This window comes from Taudactylus pleione, unplaced genomic scaffold (assembly GCF_031769625.1).
Source record: "Taudactylus pleione unplaced genomic scaffold, aTauple2 ptg001202l, whole genome shotgun sequence".
NCBI classification, from domain to species: domain Eukaryota; kingdom Metazoa; phylum Chordata; class Amphibia; order Anura; family Myobatrachidae; genus Taudactylus; species Taudactylus pleione.
This window is the reverse complement of record NW_028285603.1, coordinates 147,531-163,579: the sequence shown is the minus strand read 5'-3', so window position 1 is coordinate 163,579 and position 16,049 is coordinate 147,531. Positions and strand designations below refer to the sequence as shown.

Here is a 16,049-nt window from a genome sequence, read left to right as displayed (position 1 = left end):
ATAGAGGGGTCAGTGATGTAGTGTAGGGTATAGAGGGGTCAGTGATGTAGAGTAGAGTATAGAGGGGTCAGTGATGTATTGTAGGGTATAGAGGGGTCAGTGATGTAGTGTAGAGTATAGAGGGGTCAGTGATGTATTGTAGGGTATAGAGGGGTCAGTGATGTAGTGTAGGGTATAGAGGGGTCAGTGATGTATTGTAGGGTAAAGAGGGGTCAGTGATGTAGTGTAGAGTATAGAGGGGTCAGTGATGTATTGTAGGGTATAGAGGGGTCAGTGATGTATTGTAGGGTATAGAGGGGTGACAACAATTTCAGTTTCTGTTGCTGCTATTTTAACTGCTTACTCATTGATATAAGATACTTTACAGTTACCTCGTTGTTACCTTTCAAATCTTCCTGCGGTCTTATAATCATATGAGGTTGTCTACCAATCAGTATTTCAAAGGGGGACAGATTTATAGGGGGCCTGGGGGTGATCCTGGTGCTACTATTACTTATCACCTTACACATGCTTCTGGATGACCACACTTGTGAAATGAGTATCCCTATACTCTAGGGATACCGTATCATACAACCTTCTGTACAATTAAACCCTTTTATTAATAGCTACTACTCTAGGTAGTGTCTCAGCCCCTGGGTTTGGACAGTTACCCAAGTACTTGACCTTAGCCTGCCATGGCTGCAATTTGTCCTTAGCAACCTTGTGTCCTGTGTGTGAGAGATGAAGCACAACAGTTTAGTATAATTTAAACATGGTATAAATGAAACAGGGCATAACAATAAATTGTACACATATTGTATCAGAGCACAGATCCATTGGCAGGTTGAAACATTGTAAGCAGTCGTATAAGGCCTGGGAGAAAATACTGGGGTTGTCTATGAACCCATGGGACACCCGTGTCCATGTGTAGTGTACACCTCCCCCTATGTGAAAGCAAAAAGATACTGACAGTCAGAGTGTTAGGACACAGGGAAGAAAGCAGAACAGAGATTGGGTATCAGTTACATCAATTACTATTACCGGTTTTACCCTAGTACTTCCCGTCAACCTGTCTATCTGTAGACCACAGGTATGACCCGACTCCTAGCATTGGTTCCCTCTCTCCAATAAAGCATTAACAGCCACAATTGGAGCTGTGCCTGTTGGAGGTTTTCTGTATTCTGTGTATATCCCTTATGAGGGTATACAGGTACTGTCTGGTTTGGGAGTCCTACATTCTTCACTTTGCAGTACTTACTTAGGTGTCCTACTTGTTTGCAGTTAAAACATCTTTGTGAGTGGGTTGGATGAAAGGATTGTTGTGGGGGTTGAGCAGGAAAGGTGGTGGGTATGGGTAAGCATATTGAGGGAGAGGATAGTATGGGAATTGTGGTTGTGGGTGATAAGTGGGGTAGGGCTGTGTTTGCGGTGGTGTAGGATTAGTGAGGACGTGTAACTGTTCAGGTGCAGATGTGTCTGCTGGCTGTGATGTTACCGTCATTCCTTCTAGAGCTTGAATACTGACAGCCATTAGTTTCTCACTCTGGGTCTCTCTCTTTTTAGAGATGTTCTTATATGGTTACTTAAGAGAGGGTACAAATTACTTGTTAAATTTTTATGGGTTTTTTCAATAACTGTACCTGCACCCCCATCCACATAAGGTGGCGGTGATGTGCGTAAACCACTGGCAATACCTTCCACAACGCTATCTTGCTGCACATGCGCGCTATTTCGAGGCTCGCATGCATTGCAATTTAGCGCTGCGGGTGTACTTTCTGGTAATGTGTTCGCAACGCTAGTTTGTGTCGCTTGCACATTTTTAAGCCATGCATCCCCTTCATACTACCACGATTTTAAACATTTGTTATATTTTACCTTTTTCACTCGAGAACGCATGGAGCTGATGTGATCTCGGACATTATTCAATACATCTTTATCAATACTACCAATTCTGGAAAACGGCTTAACACTCTTCATCGTTATCTTAAACCATACGTCACAATACCTTATTGCATAAGCACCGTACTTAGTATGCATAATACGATGGGCCGATCCAAGCTGCGCTTCCATTAGCAGCACATCATTGTCTAACATCTCTATTGTTTGCATGTCCCCCATTCTGAGACAACTCCTATGCTTTTCAATAAAGATTTAAACTGGTGAAAGACAATCAAGATACTTTCACTTACCTGCGGATGCCTTGGAAAAAGGGTGTATCCACGAACCCTATGGAAGACCTCTAGATGCCTCCACTCACCTATGGAAGAAAGGCCGCTTCCACGCAGCAATCCCTTTTTGAGTACTTTCCAACTGCAAGGGGGCAGTTGATTTCGTCCACTCTCTCACTAGTTCACAATCATAGTTTATCCCAAAACTATGCGGTTCAATTATAGTGCTCAAATAAGCCTAATAGATCATACACACTGATTACTGAATACTATAATCACACTGGGAGCCGAACCCTAACAAAAATAACAACCCATACACCTGCCTTGTGTAAAGTAAACGGTAAGCTGCTACCGAGTTACTAGGCCAACTCCTGCGCCTAGCACTTAAGGGTTCTACGATACCCTTAACATTTAGGTCCCGTGTTACACCCTAAACAAATACTCACCGTTCCACACTTTTTTCCTGCGCAGAAAAATACACGTTAACCCAGTTATTGGCAACAGTTGATAAAGTAAACACAACGGCTTTGTTTAAACACGTGGCAGCACAACCGGAAATATGTATACGCTATTGTGCGACTAGTCGCATACACAATAATGCAACTACCACACAACCGTATCACTTACCCTTAGCTGCGTATGCAAAAGTGCATCTCTACTGCGCGCGCAAGAATGCGACTCAGCCGCGTAAGCAATACTGCGGCACCCATTTTAGCGTGAAATTCTATCAACAAAGGAAAACAAACTTTTTCCTTTCTTGTCCCTGGATTCTAGTCAGCATACCTTGACTCACACGATAACGGGTAGCGATTTCTCAGCATCAAGTGGTTGCAGTAAACTGCGTGTGGCCACACTCCACCCTTTGGTGAGATATTGATAACCGTATGTTTATCGTGTAAATAGGTAAGTGACCTCACTCTGCGAGCCCCCATCTAAGGATACTGAATTTAAACCTCTATACGCTCCGGCCTATACCTTCTAAAAACCTGCCTATACCTTCAAAGATTCACGCTATTTGCGTATGCAGTCATACAGTAAATAAATGCCTTCAGACTTTGAGTAAATGTGTTCCAACGCACAAAGGGTATTTATTCAAGCAAAGTACAGATAGTTACACACTGTGATCTAAATACAATTTAGCGCAAAGAAATTATAAAGACCCAAGGTACAGTTATACATACGCATGTGCTCTGGGACCAGATTCCGGCATCAACAAGAAACCTCCATCAACAGCATCAGCATGAAGACTCCAGATTGGGGTCAGAACGCACATATATATACCCTTACAGAAATAGACTATACAATAGAAAAGTTTGGCATGGTTTCATTGGTTCCCAGTGGGGGTGCATCTGTTACAGGATATTTAACAGGTTGATTCAAATGGACACAGGTCACCTCCGACAGCCTATTGTCTCCTCTATTTCCCCTGCATGCAAATCTAAGCTGTTAATTTTACAAAGTACATTTTAGTGTTTTAACTCTCTACTGTTCATAAGTTGAGAATGCAGGTTGCGATCTTCTCACCGATGATACCGGAAAGCTGTTGAGAAAGAGTCGATCAGTACAACACCAAACACTGTTTGCTTATCATGTACTAAACCTTAGATACCAAATAATCTTTTATTTCACAGCATTAGTAATAAATCAATAAAACTTGAATCTTATACTTTGAAGCTATGGAACCTTTTACATGAATGTGCAGTGTGAAAGTATTAGGGGTTTGGGAAAAGACACTAGTTGATGCATATGCACAAAGCTAATAAACAGCGTTCGCATGCGGAGTATTATGCATTCGCTAATGTGCGACATGTTAACAGCGCAACTGTGCGTAATGTGCGGTGTTTATGCATGTGATTCTATTTATGATGGATTTAATATATATATTGTTAGAGTGAGTTTTTCCGGTGTCCGCGCCACCTCCACTCCTCTCTGAGGGTCTCATAGTTACACAAAATCTCCTCCTCATCCATAGTGATGGTTATAATTAATTATAGGAATATGACACAATATTCTCCTCTTTAATCTATTTTCTCTGTCTGATATTGCTACATCTGTGACCTCCTAGATTACTTTATTAATCTTCCATACAGTCTTTTTACTTTTTCCGTCCTTTACCATAAAATACCCAGACAGAGAGTTGCCATTGTTATGTTATGCATAACAACCAAAGCTCCATGTGAGATAAACATGCAAGCTATTACCGGGCCAATGCCACCCAAATATTCCTTGACAAATCTATCAAGTCCCCTGCATATCTTACCCATAATGTATCATTGCATATTAATTAAACCTTGAAATCATACTCAGTTATCTATACACCATATACATGATATAAAAAGTATTTTACTCCATAAATGAGAATTGCAAGATAATAGATGATTTACATATGAATAATACAAATGATAATATAGTATGCAGTACAGTACATAACCTCAGAAGTGATTTTCTAACTTTAATCCCAGTAATGAATTAACCCTATGCAGTTGCTAAATAAACTTCAATGCAGATTCGATTTAATCTTTCACTAGTATATAACCTTGTTCATGCAAATATATGTATATATGTTTATATGTATGTGTGTATGTAGGAAACTGTATGCATGTGTTATATATATTTTGCTATCCTCTGTGTACGTGTGTATAAGAATGTGTTATAAGAAAGCACATGGCTGGAAGTATGTGAGAAGTGTACATGCGTGTGTGTAGGGGTGTTATAAGAAAGCACATGGCTGGAAGTATGTGAGAAGTGTACATGCGTGTGTGTAGGGGTGTTATAAGAAAGCACATGGCTGGAAGTATGTGAGAAGTGTACATGCGTGTGTGTAGGGGTGTTATAAGAAAGCACATGGCTGGAAGTATGTGAGAAGTGTACATGCGTGTGTGTGTGTGTGTAGGGGTGATACTATAATTAAGGGTAAATTGTTGCCCCTGCACATCCGGCGAGACTACTAGTCTATTGATAAATTGTGGAGGGCAATCTATCAGAGAAAACAATTATGTGTGTATGGATGTGATTATGTGAAAATACATGTGTGTGAGTATAGAGAGAGAGTGTGCTATGTGTTAGAGCCTCATGGCATGGTAGCCATGAGGTCATCCTTGTGTCTTTGTGTTGCTATGTATGTGGAGTGAAACCTCATGGCAAGGCCTGATAGCCTGTGAGCTGTAGCTGAGACAAAGAGAGAGAGAGAGGATTTAAGATTCATTGTCTTATCTAGTGTGAGTGTTAGCTCTTATACATAGGCAGGAAAGGAAAGTTTAGGCAATAGAGTTATTATAGAAGACAAGTTATTATAGAGGACAGAGTACCTTGTACAGTCAGAGGTCCAGTGAGCCAGGTGTGTGTCTGTGTCTTGGATGGGAATGGCAGAGAGAGAGACTGTTGTTTTTGGCTGCTACCATTTATATACCTCCTCCCATCATGCATTGCACCAGCTAAAACCCCCACACATCCACATTGTCTGTAACAAGAGACTCTGCTAGGTGGTATATCCTGTTTTAGCTCCTATTACAACCATGTCTGTTCCTTTATTTAAGCTTTGAGCTATTTAAAATCTAAGTCTTCTGGCCCTTGCATGATGGCACTGAGATAAGTTAATATTGGAGCTCTTTCATATATATATATATATATATATATATATATATATATATACAATGAAAAAGGCTTACCTGAAATAGCAGTGAACAAACAAATGTAACAATGACCGTCCTCACACGCCATCAGGCAGGGAGGCGCGCAGTGTATGACGTCACAAGACGAAACGTATCCGGCTGCTGTCCAGGAGAAGGTAACCAAGGAAACACTGGACGCTGTAGGTAATACGGTAAGAGAGATGAGGCAAAAGTATACACTACGCGGCTGCCTGCATGAAGGGGGGGGAGTCAAAAAAAGAACACATGTATGTGTAAATGATAAGTGCATAAAAATATGTATGCAGAGAATGCAATACAATACAATAACCACAAAAATCCAGAACATCAATAAAATAAAATATCGATACATACATACAAGAGGGTATCCAGAAAATATGTTACTACAAATAGATGACATAAACGAGATTAAGGAACAGTTGACAACAAATAATGGCTCACTGAAATATTCAAAGCTCACTCTAATATATATAATATTAATAAACCTACTGCATGGCACATATGGACTAACTAAACACTTAGATGCTGTGTGTGCTATAGAATGGAAAGCAGTACGTTACAATGAAAAAAGCTCTAAAAGAATGAAAGTTATTTACCAATAAACATGAAAAGATGTATCACAGCATCCCAAGTGGATACTACACTTGGATAAACTAGTGCATGATGATAAATAGATGAAAATAAACTATAAAAATGCATTCCAGGAGATCTTATCATTTAACCCTCGTGGATGGATGGTATCAAATAAATGAATCCACTTGGCCTCTACTTGCAACAACCTCTTGGCACGATCACCTCCCCTAATATGTACTGGAACATGGTCAATGACCTTGTAGCGCAATGATGCAAGTGTATGCCGGGCATCCTTTACTTATAAAGTCCGTGGAGTGCCGCCTGTTGCTGTTTTTACAAACCTCGCATTTCTACATTATTTTAAGGAAGGCACCCCGGCACTATCGTATTGGAATTGGGAGTGCCCCTCTACATGTTCTATATATTGGACTACTGCTGTGGTCCTAATGAGTGGACGCACCCTATCAGGTTTTTTTTTTCCTCAAGCTGTGAACTTCAGGAGTGTATGAATTTATCTCTTAATTATTTATTGCACGGGACACTTGTTTTTTCACTTAGCACTTAAGCACTAGTGCACTTTGGCAGTTTTCTTGCATACAGCACGTAGTCACTTATTCCGGAGTACGCAGGTATCCATTAATTATGGACCCCATGTCCTTTGTAAACATGGAGCTTCCAAAAGGTGAAACTCTGAGCTTCAAGGAGGCACAAATTACTGCTATCTTGTTTAAAGATTCGGAAGCATTGCACCCTGAACCTTCTAATGCAGACGACGTCTATCGCCAATTACTTAAAATGAAAAAAAAAAGAAAAGTGGACTATTTGCTACACGGTAGCACTTTGTCTGATTACTTTCGATCCAAAATGATTCCCAGAGGATTTAGGGTAAAGAACTGTCCCACAATTGGTTGAAATAATGCTGATTTTTGTCGTCGCTGGATCTTAAATAAGTGCAGTCTTGACCTCATGGTACTGGTGGTGGAAGAAGCAGGCAGAGAACTCAACATTACAAGATCTAAAATAGAATCTTTCACTGAGTTGCATAAAGATATCCTGCATGATTCTACCCATCAACAATTGTGGAATCGTTTAGCCACTCAATGTGATCAATATAAGAAAGATCTAATTAAGTATAAAGAAAACAAATTACACACAGTTACTGCTGATTATGAAGAAAACCATGTTTATAGATGGCTAAGCGGCACAGACCCAGCACAGAATACTTTGCGGAAAAATCAACGTCAAACTTGGCGCAAAAGGAAATTTCAGGGCCGCAGAAATAATCCATCTTCCAATAGTGACAGTGACTATCAAGTCCAGGAATCTGATGACTCATCGACTCCCAGATTGGTCCCTTTAGGCCCAGTGGCACACAGAAGTATAGACGTCCAGCCCTCAGGCGCACTCGCCGTGGTGGACAAAACAAAAGGCACCTCCAGAGCACAGAAGAAAAAAGTGTAATTTATAATTTATCTTCTAGAGTGTTCACAGAAGCAGAAATGAATGTATTAAGTCGTGGCTTATCGTTTATACCAACCAACAAACATTGAGACTTTGAATGGAAAATGGAAAATCACAGCTTCGCACGCACGTTGAGACGGAAAGAATATTTTCAGCATAAGGATATATCTATAAATTTCGTAACAACATTTCAAATTTTGATCCTCCATCACATAATTCTTCCATAAAAACTTTCTCACGTTTGATGGATGACTCCGTCCAAAGATATAACTCTGTCCAACCTAAAATTTATCATAACTTGTCCACTATCAAACAAAAAGCTTTGCAATCTTTATCAAAGTACACCGACATTATCATCCGTCCGGCGGATAAGGGCGGTGCAATCGTCATCCAAAATATTCTCCAATATAAATTGGAACTTGATAATCAACTCCTGGATACTGCAGTATATGGAAAATTATCACAGGATCCGACCTTAACATACAAATCGGAATTGGATTCCATCTTACAAATGGCAGTACTTAATGGTCATCTGAGCACCAATTTAGTTAAACAACTTGTGCAACCGTTTCCGAGGGTCCCGGTAATTTACACAGTCCCGAAAATCCACAAAAATCTGGAACGACCCCCCGGCAGGCCCATAATATCGGCCAACAATTCTCTTTTTCAGCCCATTGCACAATTTTTGGACACACTTCTTCAACCCTACATAGCCACGCAGCCCACATATTTGAAGGACACTACAACCTTGTTGAATTTAATCAAGGCTTTGGATAAGGGAAGCAATCGGGAAGCCGACTGCCTATATACCGGCAGCCGGCTTCCCGACTGTCTTATCCCGGCATGGGTGAAATGCCGGGCGTCTAGATGTAGACGCCCGCATTTCCCCGATGACGGGAGACCGGCGCCCGGCATCACGATCGTAGTGATGCCGGGCGCCGTGAGCGGACAGCCGCAGGGGGGAGGGTTAGGTTTAGGGCTCCCGGGGGGGACTTAGGGTTAGGCACCCCCCTGGGAGGGTTAGGGTTAGGCTAGGGGGAGGGAGGGTTAGGGTTAGGCACCCCCGGGGGCGACTTAGGGTTATGAACCCCCCGGGGGACTTAGGTTTAGGCAGCGGGGAAGGGAGTGGTTAGGGTTAGGCACTTAGAGGGAAGATTACGGTTAGGCACTTGGGGGGGAAGTTAGGGTTAGGCATCCCTAAGGAGGGTTAGGGTTAAGGGGGTTAGGTTAGGTTAGTGGATACTTACCTATCCACGATCGGGATTTCCAGTGCTGTCGAGCTTCCGCTGCGTCGCACTCTGCTCCTGTCGGGCTGACGCTGACGGGAATCAAACCGCCGGCCGCATGGAGGGTTCTCCATTTTTGTATGCTTTCGTTGAATGTAAGCATTTTTATAGACATAAAAGTGTTTTATGCTATTAAAATTATACATTTTTAAATAAAAAAGTGTTCTTCATTTACTGATAGTGGCCATTGTGGCCCTATTTTTGGGTGTATTTTGGTGTGAGGGTGTCTTTCAGTGTAAACTGCAAAGAATTGTCGTGTACGAGGAAAAGAACAGCGCATCTACAATTCCTATAAAGGAGAAACAAGAGTTTTACAACAACAGTTCTTCTAAGTGAAAAAGAATATTTCATTCCATCTCTTGATATTGGACTGATCATTTTTATAGTTATCTATTATCTTTTAGTAGAGTATACCAATTGGTGCCTTTTATATAAAAAAAAGTTTGTTCCATTTAAAATCTAAGCGCCCTTTATTCTCCTCTTGTTTTTTTTTATATATATACATACATACACATATACATACACACATATATATATATAATCATTCCTTACCTACATTTTTAAACTGAAGTGCAATGTGTTATGGGCAGTGAGCTTCACTCGATTGCTGGTGCCATCCTGTCTGACAGTGAGTTTAAAAGTTTTCTTCTGCCTAATTAGGATACCTGAGTCAGTTCTTTTCAAGCAGATTTCTTACCATTGTTCATTCAGTCAAATTCAGGTGTCTGGGCCATATTACAATTGCCACAGCTACACCTGTCCACATGTGGGTTCTCTCCCTTTACATGCAAAAACACCAACAGTTCCTGGTGTATTGTCTTTTCTAATTACTTTTCTCAGGAGGCTGTTTTTATAGTTGTTTTGGTATTTTTCTATGGAAGGTTGTCCCCAGAATGGCCTGTCATGGCTTCTTAAAGGGTTACCAAAAACATTGCCATCTGTACTTAGCTCGTGAGTTGTAACTTAAAATGGCACTGGATAGCCATTCGCAAAATGGCGTCGTGCAGATTCTTATTTTTAAGATGGAGTCTGGTTTCCATTCGAAAGATGGCATCGCTCCAAGCTAATTTTACACTGATTCTGTCTCAGCCACTAAACCAGCTTCGACAGGGGTCAGTGATGTAGTGTGAGGTATAGAGGGTTCAGTGATGTAGTGTAGGGTATAGAGGGTTCAGTGATGTAGTGTAGGGTATAGAGGGGTCAGTGATGTAATGTAGTGTATAGAGGGGTCAGTAATGTAGTGTAGGGTATAGAGGGGTCAGTAATGCAGTGTAGGGTATAGAGGAGTCAGTGATGTAGTGTAGGATATAGAGGGGTCAGTGATGTAGTGTAGTGTATAGAGGGGTCAGTGATGTAGTGTAGGGTATAGAGGGGTCAGTGATGCAGTGTAGGGTATAGAGGGGTCAGTAATGTAGTGTAGGGTATAGAGGTCAGTGATGTAGTGTAGTGTATAGATGAGTCAGTAATATAGTGTAGGGTATAGAGGGGTCAGTAATGTAGTGTAGTGTATAGAGGAGTCAGTAATATATTGTAGGGTATAGAGGAGTCAGTAATGTAGTGTAGGGTATAGAGGGGTCAGTGATGTTGGGTATAGAGGGATCAGTAATGTAGTGAAAGGTATGGAGGGGTCAGCAATGTAATGTAAGTTATAGTGGGGTTAGTAATGTGTGTGGTTTAGGGTATCGGTATGAATGACCGTCAGACCTATGTCTGGCGTTTCAAATTCCGACGCCGGAAGACCGGCAGTAGTGAAGATCCCAACAGGTAAGTAAATTAATTATATCTAACCTCTAACCCTAAGCCTCCCTTAGGGGTGCCAAACATGACCTCCCACCCTAGTGCCTAACCCTAACCCCCCTGTAAGTGCCTAAACCTAACCCCCGCCATTCCTGCAGCCTAAACCTAACCATGCCCGGGGGATCCTAACCGTAACTCCCCCTTCCCGTAGCCTAACCCTAAGTCCACCACTGGAGCCCCTTACCTAACCCTCCCCCCTTGCGGCTGTCTGGGCCCTACGCCCAGCTTACCTTTGTTTGGTATGCCGGGCATCGTGCTCTCGGCATAGGGATAATGATAGGCATCAGCATTTTGACGCCTATCATTAGTCCCCTGTCGAAATTGCACAGTGAGGAAGCTGGCGGTCGGCATTTCAACCTTCGGCTTCCTGACTGCATAATGTGCTTTAGAGTGGTCAGTAATGTAGTGTAGGGTATAGAGGGGACAGTGATGTGATGTAGGGTTTAGAGGGGACAGTAAAAATACTAATCCCAAGTATTTAGTACACTATTAATGAATTAAGATGCAAAATGCATGAAACAGTACACAATGCAAAGGTCAGAGGTTTGATAAGAGTGACCCGCGCCATACCTTGCATTACGTATCTTTAGGCTTAAACTGAGAAATGTTGATTTTTCATATTAGGTGGGCAAGCGCCAAAATAAATTGTCGCCCTGTGCTGCACTTGGTCTAGAACTTGCCCTGTCTGGCATCTAACATAATTTGTTAATACTGACTGGATACTAAGTGAACCTTCAGAGTAATTCGGTATCAGTCTAACAGTGCACGAATTACCCGGAGTTCAATCACCGTAACAAGAAAGGTGAAAATTAACACAAACATCTTAAAAACAAAAATAAATAAGAAAAGTATAAGAAATAGTTACATTCTCACTTAAAAGTCACTGTAATAGTATTCAATCAGCGCCGGGGAATGTTATTATTTCACATGTCTACTGCTTAGGTTTTTCGGGGATAAACCAGTCTCCTGCGCCGCAGAATAGGATATTCCCTATAGGCATCAAGTATCTCTTATTTTTTTCCCATAGAAAACAGAATTTGTTTTGTTCACTTTCAAATAATTTTACCTGGGTGCACAAAATTGAAGTTGGGACCAAAATCAATTTTATAGTATAAAGTCCATTTTTATCAAGTAAATACTGTGCAATTCAGAAAGCACAGAATGATATTATAGCAACCGAATTGTATGTTGTGCTGGTAATTTGGGCATCTCCAGTAACCAATCTACTGCTTCCACAGGAGGGCCAGGTACACCCCTGCTGTACACTACAGTGAAGCATGCCTTCAGAGATTTACACATATCCTTGTTTTATTCACCCTGAAGACTGATAATAATAATCCATTCTGTTTTCAAAATAAGAAATATTTCAATGTACTCTAAATTTAACATCTACCTGGATATATTTGAAGCCACTAAAAATATATATTTGTGATTAAGATATACAGCGAAGGTTACAATCACTTCACTTTTTTAGTTTTGCAATTTTTTTTATAATCCTTTAAAATAATTATAAAAAAAAATGTAAATCTATTAATAAGTCTTGACATAAAATAAATAATATTTTAAGTCGGCAACATATCAGCATGTTAATGTTCTGTTTTTATTGAAATGTTAGCTTTAATTCTTGATATATAAATATATATATATATATATATATATTAGGGGTGAGCGGGTTCGGATTTCTGAAATCCGAACCCCCCCGAGCCCCCCCGATCCGAGTCCGATCCGAGTCAGGCTCGACTTTTCCCGCCTGACTCGGATTCTGAAATCGAGGCAAAACGTCATCTTCCCGCCTTCCGAGTCTCGCGGGTTTTGGATCCTATATAAGGTACCCACGTCGGCGCCATTTTCTCACTCGGCTGTGGACAGTGAAGAGGGAGGGTGGGAGTTAGGGCTGTGTAGTGTAGTGTAGTGTAGTGCTGCTGTTGTCCACTACTTCAAAGTCCATAGGGGCTGGCTGTGTTGTGCTGTGCTGCTGTTGTTAATAGGGGCTGTGTCCACTACTTCAAAGTCCATAGGGGCTGGCTGGACAGTGTTGTGCAGTCAGTTCTCCATAGGGGCTGTGTCCACTCCAAAGTCCTGTGCAGTGGCCCAGTCCTAAAGAGGTGCTGTAGTGTTGTCCAGGGGGTGCTCTGTCCATCAGGGGTGCTCCCCCCAAGTGCTAAAAAAATAATATATTTTCTGTGTTTGTGAATTGTGTGCGCAGTAGCCGCACGTGCATCAACAAAGTAGTGCCAAGCGTGCGCCTGTGTCATAAGTAAAGGGCCGGCTGGCTTGACCGTTAAAGGGTGCTGTAACCCCCGAAAGTACACTCCAGTCCAAACCAAAAAAAAAAATATTTTCTGTGTTTGTGAATTGTGTGCGCAGTAGCCGCACGTGCATCAACAAAGTAGTGTCAAGCGTGCGCCTGTGTCATAAGTAAAGGGCCGGCTGGCTTGACCGTTAAGGGTGCTGTAACCCCCGAAAGTACACTCCAGTCCAAACCAAAAAAAAAATTATTTTCTGTGTTTGTGAATTGTGTGCGCAGTAGCCGCACGTGCATCAACAAAGTAGTGCCAAGCGTGAGCCTGTGTCATAAGTAAAGGGCCGGCTGGCTTGACCGTTAAGGGTGTTGTAACCCCCGAAAGTACACTCCAGTCCAAACCAAAAAAAAAATTATTTTCTGTGTTTGTGAATTGTGTGCGCAGTAGCCGCACGTGCATCAACAAAGTAGTGCCAAGCGTGCGCCTGTGTCATAAGTAAAGGGCCGGCTGGCTTGACCGTTAAAGGGTGCTGTAACCCCCAAAGTACACTCCAGTCCAAACCAAAAAAAAAATTATTTTCTGTGTTTGTGAATTGTGTGCGCAGTAGCCGCACGTGCATCAACAAAGTAGTGCCAAGCGTGCGCCTGTGTCATAAGTAAAGGGCCGGCTGGCTTGACCGTTAAGGGTGCTGTAACCCCCGAAAGTACACTCCAGTCCAAACCAAAATAAAAATTATTTTCTGTGTTTGTGAATTGTGTGCGCAGTAGCCGCACGTGCATCAACAAAGTAGTGCCAAGCGTGCGCCTGTGTCATAAGTAAAGGGCCGGCTGGCTTGACCGTTAAAGGGTGCTGTAACCCCCGAAAGTACACTCCAGTCCAAACCAAAAAAAAAATTATTTTCTGTGTTTGTGAATTGTGTGCGCAGTAGCCGCACGTGCATCAACAAAGTAGTGCCAAGCGTGCGCCTGTGTCATAAGTAAAGGGCCGGCTGGCTTGACCGTTAAGGGTGTTGTAACCCCCGAAAGTACACTCCAGTCCAAACCAAAAAAAAAATTATTTTCTGTGTTTGTGAATTGTGTGCGCAGTAGCCGCACGTGCATCAACAAAGTAGTGCCAAGCGTGCGCCTGTGTCATAAGTAAAGGGCCGGCTGGCTTGACCGTTAAAGGGTGCTGTAACCCCCAAAGTACACTCCAGTCCAAACCAAAAAAAAAATTATTTTCTGTGTTTGTGAATTGTGTGCGCAGTAGCCGCACGTGCATCAACAAAGTAGTGCCAAGCGTGCGCCTGTGTCATAAGTAAAGAGCCGGCTGGCTTGACCGTTAAGGGTGCTGTAACCCCCGAAAGTACACTCCAGTCCAAACCAAAATAAAAATTATTTTCTGTGTTTGTGAATTGTGTGCGCAGTAGCCGCACGTGCATCAACAAAGTAGTGCCAAGCGTGCGCCTGTGTCATAAGTAAAGGGCCGGCTGGCTTGACCGTTAAAGGGTGCTGTAACCCCCAAAGTACACTCCAGTCCAAACCAAAAAAAAAATTATTTTCTGTGTTTGTGAATTGTGTGCGCAGTAGCCGCACGTGCATCAACAAAGTAGTGCCAAGCGTGCGCCTGTGTCATAAGTAAAGGGCCGGCTGGCTTGACCGTTAAAGGGTGCTGTAACCCCCAAAGTACACTCCAGTCCAAACCAAAAAAAAATTATTTTCTGTGTTTGTGAATTGTGTGCGCAGTAGCCGCACGTGCATCAACAAAGTAGTGCCAAGCGTGCGCCTGTGTCATAAGTAAAGGGCCGGCTGGCTTGACCGTTAAAGGGTGCTGTAACCCCCGAAAGTACACTCCAGTCCAAACCAAAAAAAAATTATTTTCTGTGTTTGTGAATTGTGTGCGCAGTAGCCGCACGTGCATCAACAAAGTAGTGCCAAGCGTGCGCCTGTGTCATAAGTAAAGGGCCGGCTGGCTTGACCGTTAAAGGGTGCTGTAACCCCCAAAGTACACTCCAGTCCAAACCAAAAAAAAATTATTTTCTGTGTTTGTGAATTGTGTGCGCAGTAGCCGCACGTGCATCAACAAAGTAGTGCCAAGCGTGCGCCTGTGTCATAAGTAAAGGGCCGGCTGGCTTGACCGTTAAAGGGTGCTGTAACCCCCGAAAGTACACTCCAGTCCAAACCAAAAAAAATTATTTTCTGTGTTTGTGAATTGTGTGCGCAGTAGCCGCACGTGCATCAACAAAGTAGTGCCAAGCGTGCGCCTGTGTCATAAGTAAAGGGCCGGCTGGCTTGACCGTTAAAGGGTGCTGTAACCCCCAAAGTACACTCCAGTCCAAACCAAAAAAAAAATTATTTTCTGTGTTTGTGAATTGTGTGCGCAGTAGCCGCACGTGCATCAACAAAGTAGTGCCAAGAGTGCGCCTGTGTCATAAGTAAAGGGCCGGCTGGCTTGACCGTTAAAGGGTGCTGTAACCCACAAAGTACACTCCAGTCCAAACCAAAAAAAAAATTATTTTCTGTGTTTAGCCGCACGTATATATCAAATCGATATAACATAAATGGAGGACCAAACTTTCTCCGATAGAAATAAAATAGAGAAAGATCAAGAACCACTTCCTCCTAGTGCTGAAGCTGCTGCCACTAGTCATGACATAGACGATAACATGCCATCAACGTCGTCTGCCAAGGCCGATGCCCAATGTCATAGTAGAGGGCACATACAATCCCAAATGGCAAAGTTCAGGAAAATGACCTTGAAAAAGACATTTAAATCAGCTGAAGAGAAACGTAAACTTGCCATTATGCCATTTACGACACGGAGTGGCAAGGAACGGCTAAGGTCGATCCCTAGTATGTTCATGACTAGTGGTTCAGCTTCACATGACGATGGAAGCCCTCCTCCCACTAAAAA

General features: G+C 42.4%; 1 long non-coding RNA gene across 1 annotated transcript; it reads right to left on the bottom strand.

The window, feature by feature from the left end:
* Positions 1-3,211: 3,211 nt before the first annotated feature.
* On the bottom strand, positions 3,212-5,514 carry LOC148451037 (uncharacterized). Its single transcript, XR_015875183.1, has 2 exons — positions 5,456-5,514; positions 3,212-3,687 (listed from the first exon to the last, which is right to left on the bottom strand). It is a non-coding gene; the product is annotated as an uncharacterized LOC148451037 (long non-coding RNA).
* Positions 5,515-16,049: the final 10,535 nt, after the last annotated feature.